The sequence below is a fragment of the Tamandua tetradactyla genome, chromosome 1, assembly GCF_023851605.1.
Source record: "Tamandua tetradactyla isolate mTamTet1 chromosome 1, mTamTet1.pri, whole genome shotgun sequence".
Classification (NCBI taxonomy): domain Eukaryota; kingdom Metazoa; phylum Chordata; class Mammalia; order Pilosa; family Myrmecophagidae; genus Tamandua; species Tamandua tetradactyla.
The window spans coordinates 26,097,543-26,113,780 of NC_135327.1; the positions used below are offsets into that span (position 1 = coordinate 26,097,543).

The window sequence follows — 16,238 nt, forward strand, 5'->3', positions numbered from 1 at the left end:
GAGTCGAGAAGCTACTCTGGAGGTCACTCTTATGCAAGCTGCAGTTAGACATTGCTACCTATCATAACTTGTCAAACCCCAACCAAAACCATTCCTGCCAATCTTAAAGAACACTTAGGGCATTGTATACGATTGTACAAAGGTTGCATGCACTAGGGTAACTTTCCAAAACCTACAACCTCCAGATGGGTCCCTGGACCAGATAAGTCCTGAAATGCAGAGGGGCCAGCCTCTCCAGAACCCAACCAGTTCCATCCCCCTATCCCATGTTATCGACAGCCTCTTCCAACATGAAAAAGTTAGAATGGGCATAGCTCAAATACTCCAAAGAGTGGGAGAAAGAACAAAGCTGTGGTGGATTTATACAGAGAAGGTAGGGTTTAACAAATGAGTACCAAACTCTGAAATCTGTTCTGCAAGTAATTGTTGCAATATGCTTTGAAATTTATTGCTTTTTTGCATTATGTTATTTTTCACACACACACAAAGTCAACTGTGATGATAAGTGCACAACTATAAGATGATATTGTGAGCCATTGATTGTACACTTTGGATGATTATGTGGTATGTGAATATATAATATATATCATTTAAAAATGGCATACAAGTGGGACAGAAACCCTAGAATGACCTAGGACTTAGCATCAAGGGATTGAGAAAACCTTGACTGAAAAAGAGAAGAGAGAAATGAGACAAAATAAAGTGTCAGTGGCTGAGAGATTTCAAACAGAGTCGAGAGGTTATCCTGGAGGTTATTCTTATGTATTATGTAGATATCCCTTTTTAGTTTAAGGTGTATTAGGAGAGGCTCGAGGGAAATGCCTAAAACCGTAGAGCTGTGTTCCAGCAGCCACATTTCTTGAAGATGAATGTATAATGATATGGCTTTTGCAATGTGACTAGGTGATTGTGAAAACTTGTGTCTGATGCTCCTTTTATCTATAGTATGGACAGATGAGTAAAAATTATGATTAAAAATAAATAAATAACAGGGGTAATAAATGTTAAAACAAATTGAGTAGATTAAAATACTAGTGATCAATGATAGGGAATGCTAAGGGGTATAGAAAAAAAATAGGAGGAACAAAGGTTAAAATACATTGGGTAGATGGAAATACTAGTGGTCAATGAGGGGGCATGGTATGTATGAATTTTTCCTTTTTTCTTTTTCTGAAATGATGCAAATGTTCTGAAAAATGAACATGGTGATGAATATACAACTATATGATGATACTGTGAGCTGTCGATTGTACACTGTATATGGAATGTTTGTATGTTAAGAATGTTTGTATTGCAAGTTTGCTTATCAATTAAAATATTTAACAAAAAAGAAAAAAGGAACAGGAAAAGCTTTAGAGCCACCAGAACCAACACACTGGACAGAACCCTGGGGAAACCACTGAAGAATCCTAGAGAGATAGCTGGCAGACGTCACCATGCTCCTTTCCAGCTGAGAAAGAAACCCTGAACATCATCAGCCTTCTTGAACCAAGGTATCTTTCCAAGGATGCCTTAATTTGGACATTTTCATAGCCTTGCCTTAATTTGAACAATTTCATAGCCTTAAAACTGTAAATTTGCAACTTAATAAATTCCCCTTTTTAAAAGCGAAAAAAAAAAAAAAGGAATTACCAGGTGAAATTGAAACATAATTTTTTTCAATTTCAATTCAATTAAACATATTGTACTTACCCATCTGGAAGTTCCTGGTACCCTTAAAGCTGACATGACTGAATGTACCTAAATTGTAGGAATTTAAGACAAACTTGTAAACTTCTCAGATTGGCAAGACTATGTTATTAAAATCCCTGAAGATAAAATTTCCATTTATTTCCTTTTGAGTAGTAAGGATTTAATAATAAATGTCATGGAAAACCTTTGATCTTAATAAAGCCTCTTCAAATTAAAAAAAAAAGTTATACTTTAGACAGTTTTATTTCTTCTTTCCTGGTCTGTGGTCACAGATGATATGATATTCTATGTAGAACACCCCAAAGAATTGGTCAAAAACTTCCTGGAACTAGTAAGTGATTACAGCAAAGCTGTAGGATACAAAGTTAACACAAGGCTGCCTGAGGGAAGTTCTGGGGTGAACTGTCCTGAGCCACCGCTGGTTCTGCCACAGCCTGGATAGGGTCTGGCAGTGGGCTAGGAGCATAACTTGGAGTTTGCCAGAGTGCCTGGGGAAAGGAGGATAGGGACAGCTAGTAGGAAGAGTCGCTCTGTACCAAGGGTCTCAGAGTAGACAGCCAGAAGCCTCCCTGAAGAGATGCTAGGGGTAGCGGTAGGGGGGTATGTTTGTGTGCTGGTTTGAAGCTATCGTATACCCCCAAAAAGCCATGACTTTTATTCCTCATTTAATATTGCTGGGTGGGATCTTTTCGATTGTTTCCATGGAGATATAACACACCCAGTTGTGGGTGGTAGCTTTTGATTGTATGGTTTCCATGGAGATGTGTCTCCAACCCATTCAAGGTGGGGTTGCTCACTGGAACTCTTGAAGAAGGAACAACTTTGGAAAAAGCTTTAGAACCAACAGAGCCCATTCAGCCAGAGACCTTTGGAAATGAAGGAAAATGTCCCCAGGGGAAGCTGGGAAAGAAAGCTAGCAGATATCGCCATGTGCCCTCCCAGCTGACAGAAGTGTCCAGAAGCCAAACACCCCAGCAGACAACAGCCAGGTGCCTTCCCAGGTGACAAAGGGGTTCTGGAAAGCATCAGCTTTTTCTGAGTGAAGGTAACCTTTTATTGGTGCCTTGGACATTTTCATGGGCTTAGAACTGTAAATGTGCCACTTATTAAATTCCCTTTATAAAAGCTGTTCCAATTCTGGTATACTGCATTCTGACAGCTAACAAACTAAAACAGACTGTGGTACCAGAGAAGTGGGGTGCTGTGGTTTGCAAATACCAAATATGTTGGAACAGCTTTCTAAATGGATAAGGGGAAGATTCAGGAAGAGTTGTGAGGAGCTTGACAGAGAAGGCCTAGAATGCTTTGAGGAGACTGCTGATAAAAAAAAGTGGACTCTAAAGATATCTCTGATAAGGCCTTAGAAATGATGAATGTGTTATTGCAAATTGGAAAGAAGGAGATTCTTGTTTTAAAGTGTCAAAAAAAATTAGCAAAATTGACTACTGGTTTTGGATGGAAGCCAGATTTTAAAAGCCAATAACTTAGATATTTAGCAGAAGGGATTTCCAAATTAAATGTGGAAAGTGCAGCCTGGTCTCTCCTTGCAGGAAAGAGGTTAGCTGAGAACGGAAACCAGAAATTGATGGTCTGGGAAATTCTGGGCTTCCAGAAAGGGAGACCACAGCGAATAGTGCCCCATATGAGGATCTAACCAAACATGGAAGCAGTCCTCCCTTTACAAGACAAGCGAGGATTTAAGATGGAGTCATCCAGAATGGATTTGTGGAAAGTCCTTCTGATGGGCATGATCCCAGCAGACTGGATAGAAAACCAACAAGAGTGTTGTGAGATCTGTATAAATGGAACTATTGCCAGTCTGGACTAAATGTCTGAAAAGGGACAAATTGAAGGAAAAATAATTTTGGAGGTAGAACAGTGAAAGCTAAGGTTTGAAGCCAAGAAATCTTGGGGCAGGAGACCAGACCCACCCAAGTACTTGCAGAGGGTGAGTTTGCCCTGAAGGCAGAGCATGAGCTTTCCACCTCAGTGTTCTGAGAGTTGTGACCCAGGTCTTGGAGAGGGTGGAGCACATTCCTTGGGGATTGGGGAGAGCCCGGCTGCCACCCGATTGTTCTGGAGGGGATGAGCATGTGCCATGGATATGGCACAGAGCCCAGGTGCGACCCTGATATTCAGAAAGGGTGGAGCTGAGGAAAAGGGGGCCTCCCCAGTGTCCCACAAGGTTGCATCTGGAGAGAGCAGAGCTGCTGCAAAGGTTCCTGGTAAGGGTGGGACGGCCACATTCTAAAGCCCTGAGGATAAATGACTTAAACTTTGAAATCTAATGGACTTTGCCCTGCAGGTTTTTGGAATTGTTCGGGTCTGGTGACCCCTGTTTTCCTTGCAATATCACCCTATGGAAATGGGAATATGTATCTATCCTATGACTCTTTTTCCTTTGTATGCTGGAAGCAGATACCTCGTTCTGAGTTTTACAGGTCCAGAGCCAGAGGAGAATTTCGCCTTGGACAGACCATGCCTACAGTTGACTTTGCTGAGAATTTGTACCGTTTCTGACTTTGTATTGTATTTGTATTCTTACTGAAATAGTTGAGGCTTTTGTGATATTGTGATGGAAATAATGTATTTTGCATTTGTGAAAAAAACATGTCTTTTTGAGGTCCAAAGGGTGGACTGTGCTGGTTTGAAGCTATTGTGTACCCCAGAAAAGCCATGTCCTTTAATCCACATTCAATATTGCTGTGTGGGATTTTTTTTATTGTTTCTTCGGAGATGTGACCCACCCAATTATGGGTGGTAACTTTTGATTGGATGATTTCCATGGAGATATGTCTCCACCCATTCACGGTGAGGTTGCTTACTGGAGCCCTTTAAGAGGGAACTACTTTGGAAAGAGCCAACAGAGCCCACACAGCCAGGGACCTCTGGAGATGCATAAGGAAAACGCCGTTGGGGAAGCCATTGAAGAAGCCTGGAGAGAAAGCTAGCAGACATTGTCATGTGCCTTGAACATCATCAATCTTCTTGAACCAAGGTATTATTCCCTGGATACTTTAGCTTAAACATTTTTATAGCCTTGCCTTAATCTGGACATTTTCACAGCCTTAGAACTGTAAACTTGCAACATAATAAATTCCCTTTTTTAAAAGCCATTCTGTTTCTGGTATATTGCATTCCAGCAGCTTAACAGACTAAGACAGGGGGTAAAAGAACACGAAGTCTGAGATGAAGCCATTTTCCTAGCCAGACTAGGGGACTGACCACTCCGTAATTTACTTAGCAGAGTGGTACAACAGTAGGCTCTGGAGCCAGGATCCAAATCCCACCCTACCCCTTACACGTTGCATGAACCTGGGCAAATTGCTTTCTGTGACTTAGTTTCTATAAAATGGAGAAATATTTGCACCTCTCCAACAGGGTTGTGTGAGATTCAAATGTTAGAAATGTGCCTGGCCCAAAATATATGCTAGACAGAGGAAATAAATACGTTAGCTTTTTCTTCCCCACTAACCAGGGAGCAGGATTTGTAGGGATCTCCTCAGCTGTAGGCAAAGCAAAGAAATATATATTTTGAGTACATCTAAGTTGTAAAGTGAGTAAAGCTTTTCTGAACCATGAGGCTCTTTCTGAATCAATACACTTAATGGCTGCATACCAGGAACCATTGACCCAGGCTGGCAAGGCCTTCAACAGGGTCAGCAACATTGTAGCTCCTCAATAATCATTTGCTGAATGAATGAAACAGCATCAAGAAGAGCACAAAGAAAGAAAAGAAATGGCCTCCCTGAGAAGAGCCGTCTCGTCCCCTTGGCAGATTCAATGAGAGCTCAGCCCAAGACCCAACCCAATGACTACCCCAAAACCCTTCTCCCCAAAAAGAAGGGACTGGCCACAGGTAGCACCCCACCCAGTGAAAGTGGAGAAGCACCCCACTCCGGACCCCTGTGTGCTCACACCTGCAGGGCAAGGGAAGCTCATTTCTGTGAAACTTCAGCCCACAGAGGTTCCTCACTCAACCTGTATCTCCCATGTGCTCGCCTCTCTGATTTCTCAAAATCTACCTCCACGTGCAACATGCGATTCACTTGAATTGAACCTCTCAAGCTGGACAAAAAGAAAAACAGCAATTTAAATCACTTGGGCCAGGCCCCCAGCAGTCAACTCAGCAAGCAAATAGCCCAAGTGAAAGGAGGAGTCCTGTACCCTTGGCTCCCGCAGGAGAGCTCAGTGCCTGCTGGGAGCCCCGCTCTGCTGCGTCTGGTTCCAGTGGTAGAAGGTACATATTTTGGGTACAACATGCACTTAAAAATGCAAGATCCTGACTGCATCTGTTGGTTAAACAAAGAAATAAGACAAGTTTCAATGCCAAAGGAAAAACTGGCTGAATTGGAGGTACTCAGAAATACTGCTAGTAGACTGCAAAGAAGGGCCTCAGTCCTTCACGCATGGGGGGGAAAAAACCCTTTTAGGCAGAGATTTGTGGATCCTCTCATTAAGATGCAGAGTCTTCCTCTCCACCCTGGAATCTGGGATGGAGCGCCGCTTCCCAGCCTAAATCTCAGCAGCCTGACGTCCTGCTCTGCCAAAGCCAGTTCGTGGAACAGCAGGGGCCACTTTCCCCAATCCCCTGGCCCTCAACACATGGGGCACCTGGCCACAGATGCACAGGACATCCTGGCCAAGATGAGAGGGACCACCCCAATGAGCCCAGTCCAAAATAGCAGCCCATGGAGAATCACGAGCACGGTGAATGGTTGTCATTTTAAACCACTGCATTTGGGCTGGTTTGTTACGTAGCAAGCGCTAATGGAAAGAGGAGACTGACTTCAACATGGTGCCTGCCTGAAGACTTCTAAGGGTGATTTTGACCACAAGTGAGTTTACCTTGCTGCCCCCACTTATGGGTGTAACTCCATGGATATCCCAGAGTACACTGCCAGAACAGCTAATTACAAAGCAGTAAAAGGAGTCATTGTCACATAATCTCTTTGGAAATGGCATTGGACTTACTGCTGTTTTTTTTTTTTCAAATACCCTGAGGTCTTGACATACTTCAGACCCAAGCTTCTTCAACTTTCCTTCTGCAACCACTGGCCACTCCTCCAGCTGAACCCCATGGGGGCCTCTGGGCTGACCTTATCCTCTGCACCCTCACCCATTGCTTTGAAGGACCTGGATAGTCCACGAATTTTGCATTTCAAGATACAACAAGACACCCTTCCTTTGTTTCCTGGAGTGGAACAGTTTAAGCACTTGCATATTTTTGACACCCGTTTTAAGTTCAAGCAATTTGCTGGGATATAAAATAAGCAGCTGAGAGAGAGAGAGAGACACTGCATGACTCCAGACGGCACAGCCAAGCTTGCATGGACCTGGGGGGCTGGCAGCATGGGGCAGGCTGTGGTGTCTGCCTTGCCAAACCCCATCAGCTGAGAGCCATGCAGTGCCGCTCAGGACAAAGCAAGACGCAAGCACTATGTTTAACTTAGCAAAATACTTCAAACCAAAAGGGGTCAGATGAACCAGAGCTCTTCAGGGTAACATCAACAGGGGTAGATGACCACTGCCCAAACCAAGGCAACTTTCCAGCTAGCTTCCACTTACTAACAGCTCACTGGCTCACTCCTTCAAATGTTTATTGAGCATCTGCCATGTGCTAGGCACTGTTTTGTGTGCTGGGGGTAATAAGGTGACCAACTATCCTGATCTGCCTGGGACTCAGGGTATGCCCAGGAAGGAAACCTTCCATTTTAAAACCAGGAAAGCCCTGGAAGAATGAGACAATTTGGCCAATGTCATGGTGTGCCAGTAAACCAAAGAGCTTATATGATAGCTCTTACATTCAAGTTAGGGAAACAGATGAGGAACCATTTAAAAAGAAAGTAAGATAATGTGTTAAGAAATGATAAATGCTATGTAAGCCAATATAGCAGAGAAAGAGACAATGGGAGCATATTGGAGAGAGGTGGGAAGAATGCAGGAGGGGGGCGGGGAGGAAGGAGAAAACAGGGGAGGGAGAGAGGTCAGTCTCCCTGGGAAGATGACATTTGAATAGTCAGTGATAGAGTGAGCCATGCTGGTATCTGGGGGAAGAGCTTTTCCGGCAGGGGGAACAGGCAGTCCAAAGGCCTGGAGGTGGCACATGCCTGGCATGTTGAGGCCTGGCACATGGAATCTAAAGGACCTGCACTCACAGATACTAGCCTGCCCGATGATATTTTGTGATTCTTTCTGGACAAATCTTTATTTCCCTGGGTCTTTGTTTCCCCACCTGCAAATGGGGAGAATAATGTCTGGGTATTAAACAATTTAGACACTAGAGGCACCATTCTTAGTTGCATGACAAGCAAGACACCATCTTTATTAGTGCTGTGACTATTACTCTCCTCTATAGCATACGGGAAAAGCAAAGCTGAATGCTTGATGGCTGCAAAAGTGAGAACCATCACTAGGCCTACCCTCCTTCCTCCAGGGATCCCCACTTTGAAGGCGACCTTGGCCAGCCAGCCAATATCTCTTTCTACTATGTGCCAGTCCATGCTAGGGGTATATCATGATTCCTTCTGACTTAGAACACACAAAATAAAAAGATGCACAGCACCACAATTCACAATCGCCTGGAAATCTCTAAATACACTGTGTGCTTAGAATGTTGTTTTGGTTTGTTAAAGCTGCTGGAATGCAATATGCCAGAAATGGAATGGCTCTCATAAAGGGAATTTATTAAGATACAAGTTTACAGTTCTAAGGTCATAAAAATTGCCCACACTAAGGCATCCAGAGAAAGATATCTTGACTCAAGAAAGGTCAATTGGTCTGGAATACCTTTGTCAGAGGGGAAGGCACATGGCTGGAATCTGCTGGTCCCTCTGGCTTTTGGTTTCAAACAGTTTCCCTGGGGCGTTTTCTTTCTGCATCTCCAAACGTCTGGGTCTTGTGTGGCTCTGTTGGCTCTTTTCAAAATGGTTCCGTTTTAAAGGACTCTGGTAAGTGATCACCTTGAATGAGTGGAGACACGTCTCTAAGGAAACCACCTAATCAAAAGGCCCTACCCACAACTGCCTTGCCATGGAAACAATCAAAAAAGACGCTACTCAAAAATATTGAATCAGGGTTAAAGAACGTGGTTTTTCTGTGGTACACACAGTTTCAAACTGGCACAGATGTGAAATAATGTAACTGGGAATGTTGCATTTGTGGCAGCTTATTGTTTTAAATAAGTACAATAATAACCCAGTAAAATAGCAAACAGATGCAATGCTGAATTCAGACAGGTCGGCAAAAGGGTTGCAAATACTGATGAGATTTACAAGAGTAAATCCCTACATATTAAACTGCCCTTTGGAAACAGAATGTATGTATAGATATCCTTTGTAAGTACTCACAGTGCACACACTAAATGCAGTAAATAAATACATGTACAGGGGCCTGGGAGCTTCTCTCAGAGGGTGTGTCAACTAAGGTCTGCAAAGACAGACACTGGCTGCAGGCTTGAGAGGTGGCAAGAAATCCGCTTCTTGGGCCCTTGCCGTCTCTCAGTGGTGCCATATTGCACTGGGTTGTTCTTTCTTTCAATTAAAAAAAATAATAGTAATAAGGTACAATTTGCATACAGTCTAATTCACCCGTTTGAGTGGATTCGTAACAACAGATACAGTTGTGTGACCACCACCACAATAAAAATTTAGAAGAGTTCTATCACCCACAAAACCTCTCCCTGCCGGTGTGGTCAGCCCCTCCCCAAACCCGGCCCCTGACCATCAGTGATCTGCTTTCTGTCTATATAGGTCTCCCTATCCCAGAAAGTCAAATAAATGGAATAGAACAGCAGGTAGCTTTTTCATTCCGGTTTCCACCTTTAGCATAAAACCTCTGAGGTTCACCCAGGTGGACGTATATTTCAACACTTCATACCTTGTTATTGCTGAGTGTTATTCCATGCGAGGGTATCCCACTTTCCCTCCCCACCCAGGGCAGGGTCAGAACTTTGGTATCCCCAACGCTGACATGGGCACACATGCAGGTGATGTCAGGGGAGGCTGTGTGGGGAGCCGGGACCCCCACCCCCACCCAGCAGAGAAGAGGACCTCCCCCCATCCCTACTCCCACCCTCGGTACCAGTGGAGACTAAGTGGGGAGCCTGACTTCTCCTCCTAGAGCAGTCTTAGAGGAAGCAAGCCACAACCAAAGGTTGATTAAGATCCAGACTCTCAAAATATAATACCCAGATGACAAAGTTTCTGTTGAAACCACTTGTACCAAGAATTAGGAGATCTCAAACTGAATGCAAAACAACATGCAACAGAGGCCGATACTAAGATGACTGAGATGTTACAATTATTTGAAAAATATTGTAAAGCAATCATAAAAAAAGTTTCTGAGTAATTACAAATATGCTTGAAACAAATGAAAAACATAGAAAGTCCAGCAAAGGAGTAGAAAACAAAAGAAGAACCAAATGTAAACTTTAGCACGGAAAAAAAGAGAAAACCCTCAGTGATGGGGTTCAGTAGCAGAACAGAGGAAACAGAAAAAAGAATCTGTGAACCTGAAGACAGGAAAATAGAAATTATCCAAGCTGAATAATAGGGAGAAAATAGACTGGGAGAGAAAATGAACAGCACCTCACTGACCTCAACCTATGGAATTAAGCAAAAGATAGGACATTCGTGTCACTGGAGTCCTGGAAAGAAAGGGGGATGAGGTCAAAGCTGAAAATGTACTCAACAAAACAATGGCTAGAAACATCACTTTGGCAAAAGATATCAACCCACAGATTTAGGGAACTGAGTAAACCCCAAGCAGTATAAACCCCCCAGAAATTCACACCAAGACACATCATGGACAAACTTCTGAAAACTAAAGACAAAGAAAAAAATCTTGAAGACAGTGAAAGAGAAATGACACCCTACCAAATAGCAGAATCAATTCTAATGATGGCATATTTCTCATCAGAAACTTGGAGGTCAGGAGAACGTGGCACAACATTTTTCAAGCACTGAAAAAAAGAACGTCAACCCAGAATTCCATATCCAGTGAAACTATCCTTCCAGAATGAAGGGGAAATTAAGACATTCTTAGATAAAGAAAAACAAGGAGAATTTGTTACCAACAGACCTATTATAAAGGAATGCCTAAAAGAAATTCTCTTGACAGATAGAAAACCATAAAGTGAGGAATCCTGGAACATCAGGAAGGAGGAAAGAACAATGGAAAGAGTAAAAATAAAGGTAAATACATTCCCTTTTGAGTTTTCTAAATTATGTTCGCCAGTTGAACAAAAATTCTAACACTGTATGTTATGTACTCAATGTTTGTAGAGGAAATACTTAAGGCATTTTACATTATAAAGTGGGGATGACAAAAGGCTATAAAGGGAGGTGAGCTTTCTACACTTTAGTTCCACCAGTGGAACGATAAGGCACCTATCCGCCGCGTCTCACCTACAGCAGCCACGTAATGGGCATGAAGATGCCTGATGGAGCCTGTCACAACCTCTGCGGCCTTGCAGCCCTAGCCTGACAATAATCTGTCTATAGCCTTCTTGGCATGAAAGCGGAAGCCACTGTGTAGCCTGCATGTAGCCCACCTGTGGCTGGGAGGTTGGGGGGGGGCAGTTCACAGGGAGCAGCCAACTCCCTCTGCAAACCCCACACAGCCCAGACTCTCAATGCACCCCCATGTCACCTGCTGGGCACTGCCACTCCTTGCTTGTACTCTGGTGTGTAGCCTAATGTTTGCCCAGCACCTCCAGACAAGCTCCAGTCTGGCTAAAGCAGCTTTGCTGCTATCTGATGGCTGAACCATACCTTCTCCAAGGAGGAGAGAGCCCCTTCCAAGTCTGTTCTTTCTTGGGGACTCTTCCCCAGCCCTATGGTACCATCCAGAGTTTCTTACATTGTGGAGTCACTCTCACTCATGGCTAATCATTTCTATATTAAATCTCCCTGGTGCAGCCCATGGTGTGGGTGTGTGGCTTCTCTCTTCTGACTGGCCACAGACTGCTACAGACTTGATACTGGGAGTGGTCCCTGGAGATGGGGTCTGGGAACTGCCTTGCTTCTGCCCTTGGACTTGACTGCAATGCTGTGCTCTCTGCAATATCAGGAATGAAACGGGGGATAGCACAAATTTGACAATTCAGTGAAATGGGCCAATTCCTCAAAAAGCTCAAACTACCAAAGTTCACCTAATATGAAATAAATAAATTTGAATAGGAATATAATTATTAAGAAGACAGACTGTCATTTTAAAGCTCTCAAAAAAGAAATCCCCAGGGTCAGTGCTATCACTGGAGAATTCTACGAAACATTTAAAGAATGAACATCAGTTCCATACAATCTCTTCCAGAAAACAGAACTGGAGGAAACACTTCTCAGTTCATTCCCTGAAGCTAGTTTTACCTTAACACCAAAAACTAGACAAAAACAATACCAAAAAGGAACAAGAAAATAAAACACAAATTAACATCTTCCAAGACTATAGATAGAAAAATCCTTAACAAAACAGAATTCTGCAATGTATAAAAAAAAGAATTATACACAATATGCAAGTGCGGTTTATTCCAGGCGTGTAAGGCTGGTTTAATGTTGAAAAACCAATCAATGGAGTTTGCCCTGTTACATCAGGGGAAGGCATAAAAATAACAAGATTGTATCAATGGATGTAGAAAAATTTCCCGACAAAATTCAACACTAATTCACGATAAAAATCTCTCAGAGACACAGAAACAGAGGGACAATGTCTCAACTCAACAGAGCATCCACAAAGACCTCCAGCTAACATATGCGATGGTGAACAACGGAATGTTTCCAGATCGGGAGCAAGGCAAGGAATCCCTCCCGCCACTCTCACTCAACATAGTCCTGGAGTTTCCAGCCAGTGCAAGAAAGCATTAAAGGAAATAAAAGACACACAGGTAAGAAAGGAAAGAATAAAACCCTTCCTATTTGCAGGTGACATGATTGTCATGGAAAATCCAGAGGAATCCACACACACAAAATCTCTAGAACTACTAAGTGAGTTCAACAAGGTTACAGGATACAAGAGCAGCATTTAAAAAAAAATCAACTCTATTTCTAAAGACTAGCAAAGAACAACTGGAAACCAAAATTTAAAATATGACATCATTTACATGCACTCCAAAAAACTAAAAACTGAAGTGTAAACCGCATAAAACATGCGCAGGACTTACATGCTAGAAACAACAAAATGCTTATGAAAGAACTTCAATATCAAAATAATGAAGGTGCATATTGTGTTCACAGATTGGAAGAGTCAACCTAGGGAAGATGGCCGTTCTCCCCAAACTGACATATGGGCTTAATGCAGTTCCCATCGAAATCTTATGAACCTGGACAAGATCATTCTAGAATCTATATAGAAAGATAAAGGAACTAGAAGCACTCAACCAGTTCTCAAGAATTAGGTGGGAGCATCACTCTACCTGATTTCAAGACTCACTGCACAGCTGGAGTAATCCAGGTTGTGTGTGGTGTGCTGGAATAACATACAGCCATGGGAAAAATCAGGGACGTCAAGTAAACCTTGCACCTTATACAAAAATTAATTCAAGACATAAAACAGGCTTAGATGTAAATGGAAAAACTATAAAACTTCAGGAAGAGATAGGAGAAACTTTCCAAGATAGAGCTAGGTGCAAAGCTCTTAGACTTGACAATAAAAGCATGAGCCATAAATGCAAAAAATGAATTAACTGGACCTCATAAAAATTAAAAGTGTTTGCTTTATGAAAGCCCTGATAAGAGGATGAAAATGCTAACTACAGGCTTGGAGTAAATATTTGGAAGCCATAAATCCAACAAAGAACTCATATCTAGAATATATAAAGAATTATGAAATTTTAACAGTAAAAAAAACCCCAAAAAATCCAATCAGAAAATGCATAAAAGAAAATAAGAGACATCTCATCAAAGAGGTTCAACAGATAGGAAATAAGCACATGAAAATATTTTTAAATATCATTAGCCATCAGAGAAACACAAATTAAAACCCCAATGCAGTACCACTACACACCTATCAAATGGCTAAAATAAAAAGCAATGATAACACCAAATGCTGGTGAGGATGCAGAGAAGCTGTGTCTTTCTCTCAGACATTGTCTGTGGTAAGGTAAAGCAGTACAGTCATTCTGGAAAACAATTTGGCAGTTAAAAAAAACAAAAACAAAACTAAACACACATGTACCATTTGACCCAGCAGTTGCACTCATAGGCATCTATCCCAAAATCATGTTTGCACAAAAGCCTGTACAAGGATGTTCACAGCAGCTCTACTTGTGACAGCCTCAACGACACTCAGCCCAGACGTCCTTCGACAAATGAATGCTCAAACCAACTGTGGTCCCATTCCACTCAGTGGAATACTATGCAGCAATAAAAAGGAGCCAACTACCGATATCTGCGACAACTTGGATGACTCTCCAGAGAATTCTGCTGAGTGAAAAAAGCCTATCCCGATTCCATTTATTTAATGGTCTGCAGGAGGGATGGAGGTGGAGGGCAGGAGTCAGGGGAGAGGCTGGGGGGCTGTGGCAGGAAGGCTCCTCATGGAAAAGAGTGCTATCAGTGCCAAAATATTCTGAGGGTGATCTTCAAGGCCTTGGTGGCAACCGTGCCACAGATCACTGCATCATTCCTTATAGCAGCACATGCATCTATCATGATCTCAAGACGAAAAGATGAACCCATCAAAATAGAAAAGGAGATAAGTCAAGAGGGAGAGGACTGAGACGGGGAACGCCCGTCCCCGAATGTGAGCGTGGCTGCTGTAGGGCTGCGTGCCCACTCTGGGCGAGGCACTGACTCGGCACAGCCAGCCCCCCAGAGGTCTCCCCTGCAGGTGCCCCTCCGCCCTGCACGGTGACCGTGTTTCCCCTCGGCAACCAGGCCACTGCCACCTGCGCCCTTTGGGGTGGTCCAGGTCCGTGATGCGTCCCCTGACCGTCCCTGTCCTGACTTCCCAGATCTTCATTCCCTGGCTTCTGGGTATCTTCACCCACCCAGGCCATGAGGTTGCAGCGGAGGAGACATGTGCCCTCATCAGTATCAGCCTTGTTAGCAGAGAGACCCGCTGTCAGCTGCAGCGACAGGGTGAAAGGCCCGTTATTTTAAGCCGGTCCTGCTGTTCGCTCTGCTTTTCCCAGTGAGCTGATGCTATCATTTTTCTAAGTTGCGCCCCGTCTCTTACTGCCGCGGGGCAGATAACATCTCTTGTTTCATTCTTACAGAAAGATTTGCTACAGGAAAGGAGAAGCACATTACCTCTCAGAACATGGCCTCTGCCACTCATCTGCGATAGCCTTCAGCTCGCAGCTATTTTGGATACTGGGAAGCCAACTCTGGGGAAAAATACATGGTCCCCTGGCCCCTATAAATCTCACTGAAAAATGCTACCTTCGAGTAGCCGATCAGTGCAAACTGCCATAAACAGCATCTCTATCAAAGACTTTCTTGATATAGTAGATTGTACTGTATATTTTGTTTTCAAAATTTGGGGGCTAAATAATCGATGTTTCTAACCAAGTCACACCTTCGGTTTAATTAGGTCTATCATCTTAAAAACCTGTTTATGAAGCAACAAATTTCCTGATGGGTTTTGTTTGTATGTTTAGGAGAACATGGAGTGTGGACCTGGATTCTGACAGTCATTATGAATTGCAGTAAATATTTTGACAAAAACAACAGCGGTGTTAAGCACACAAGAGAACTATTGAAATGGGTGATGCCAAGCTTTACAGAGCTTTTACTTTCACACTGCATGTCTGAAGGCAAATATATCATTAAGACCATGGGATAAAAGAGCTGGTTTCTTTTTTTAACTAGCAACTGAGATATACTGCCATCATGGAGCATGTTACCTACCTTTATGAAGAGTGGTGTCTTTTCAGCCAAAGATGTTCCCATTCAAACGCAAATGACCTGGTGTGAGCCTGAGAAGACATCCAGCCACCCAAAAGGGACAACAGAGCTTGCCACCCAGAGGAGAACAGAGCCCCAGGGCTCCTCCTTGCACGCCCCGTGGGGAGCCTGCTCCTGGGCTGAGAAGGCATCTCAGCGTCTTCCACCAGGCCCTACTCTGCAGGCAGCGTCTCAGGGGACAGATGTTGCATATGCACCCAGAAAAGGAAAGAGGAAGGCCTCCCATTGCTCGGCCTCTGAGTCAACTCTGTGTTTAACTGAGAAAAGCACCATGTCTCTCAGCCTCAAGAAGGAGACTCAAGCAGAGATGAAACTTGGGCTGGCTCAGAAATAGGAAGTAAATTATTTTCTATACATGACTTAATGCACAGTAGCAACCTTCAGAAAACAGGAAGAAACAGAAGCAGAGGAAAGAATAAGAGCCACAGCTCAGAGACTTGCTCAGTAATTGTGATTATTGATCTAACAACCCATAAACAGAGGCAGCTGCCCAGAGGCGTAGGCGTGCACACAGTGCCTTAGAGATGCGCCGTTCTGTGCAGGCTATTAAAAATTAGAGCAGGTGGCTATTTGCCTGGCTCCGTGGTTGGAGTGAGCACTTGCAGAGTTGCCACGTGTAACCGTGGGAGTGCCCGAGGGTCC

General features: G+C 43.4%; 1 protein-coding gene across 2 annotated transcripts in view; it reads right to left on the minus strand.

Moving 5' to 3' along the window:
- Positions 1–16,238, minus strand: part of ZNF831 (zinc finger protein 831) — an 89,562-nt gene extending 73,324 nt beyond the window's left edge. The window contains exon 1 of one of the 2 annotated variants that reach the window (XM_077112668.1): positions 15,540–16,231. The gene's annotated coding sequence lies outside the window, so the exon portion shown is untranslated. Of the gene's footprint in view, positions 1–15,539 lie in introns of both variants that reach the window. The other variant, XM_077112677.1, reaches the window with a different exon arrangement.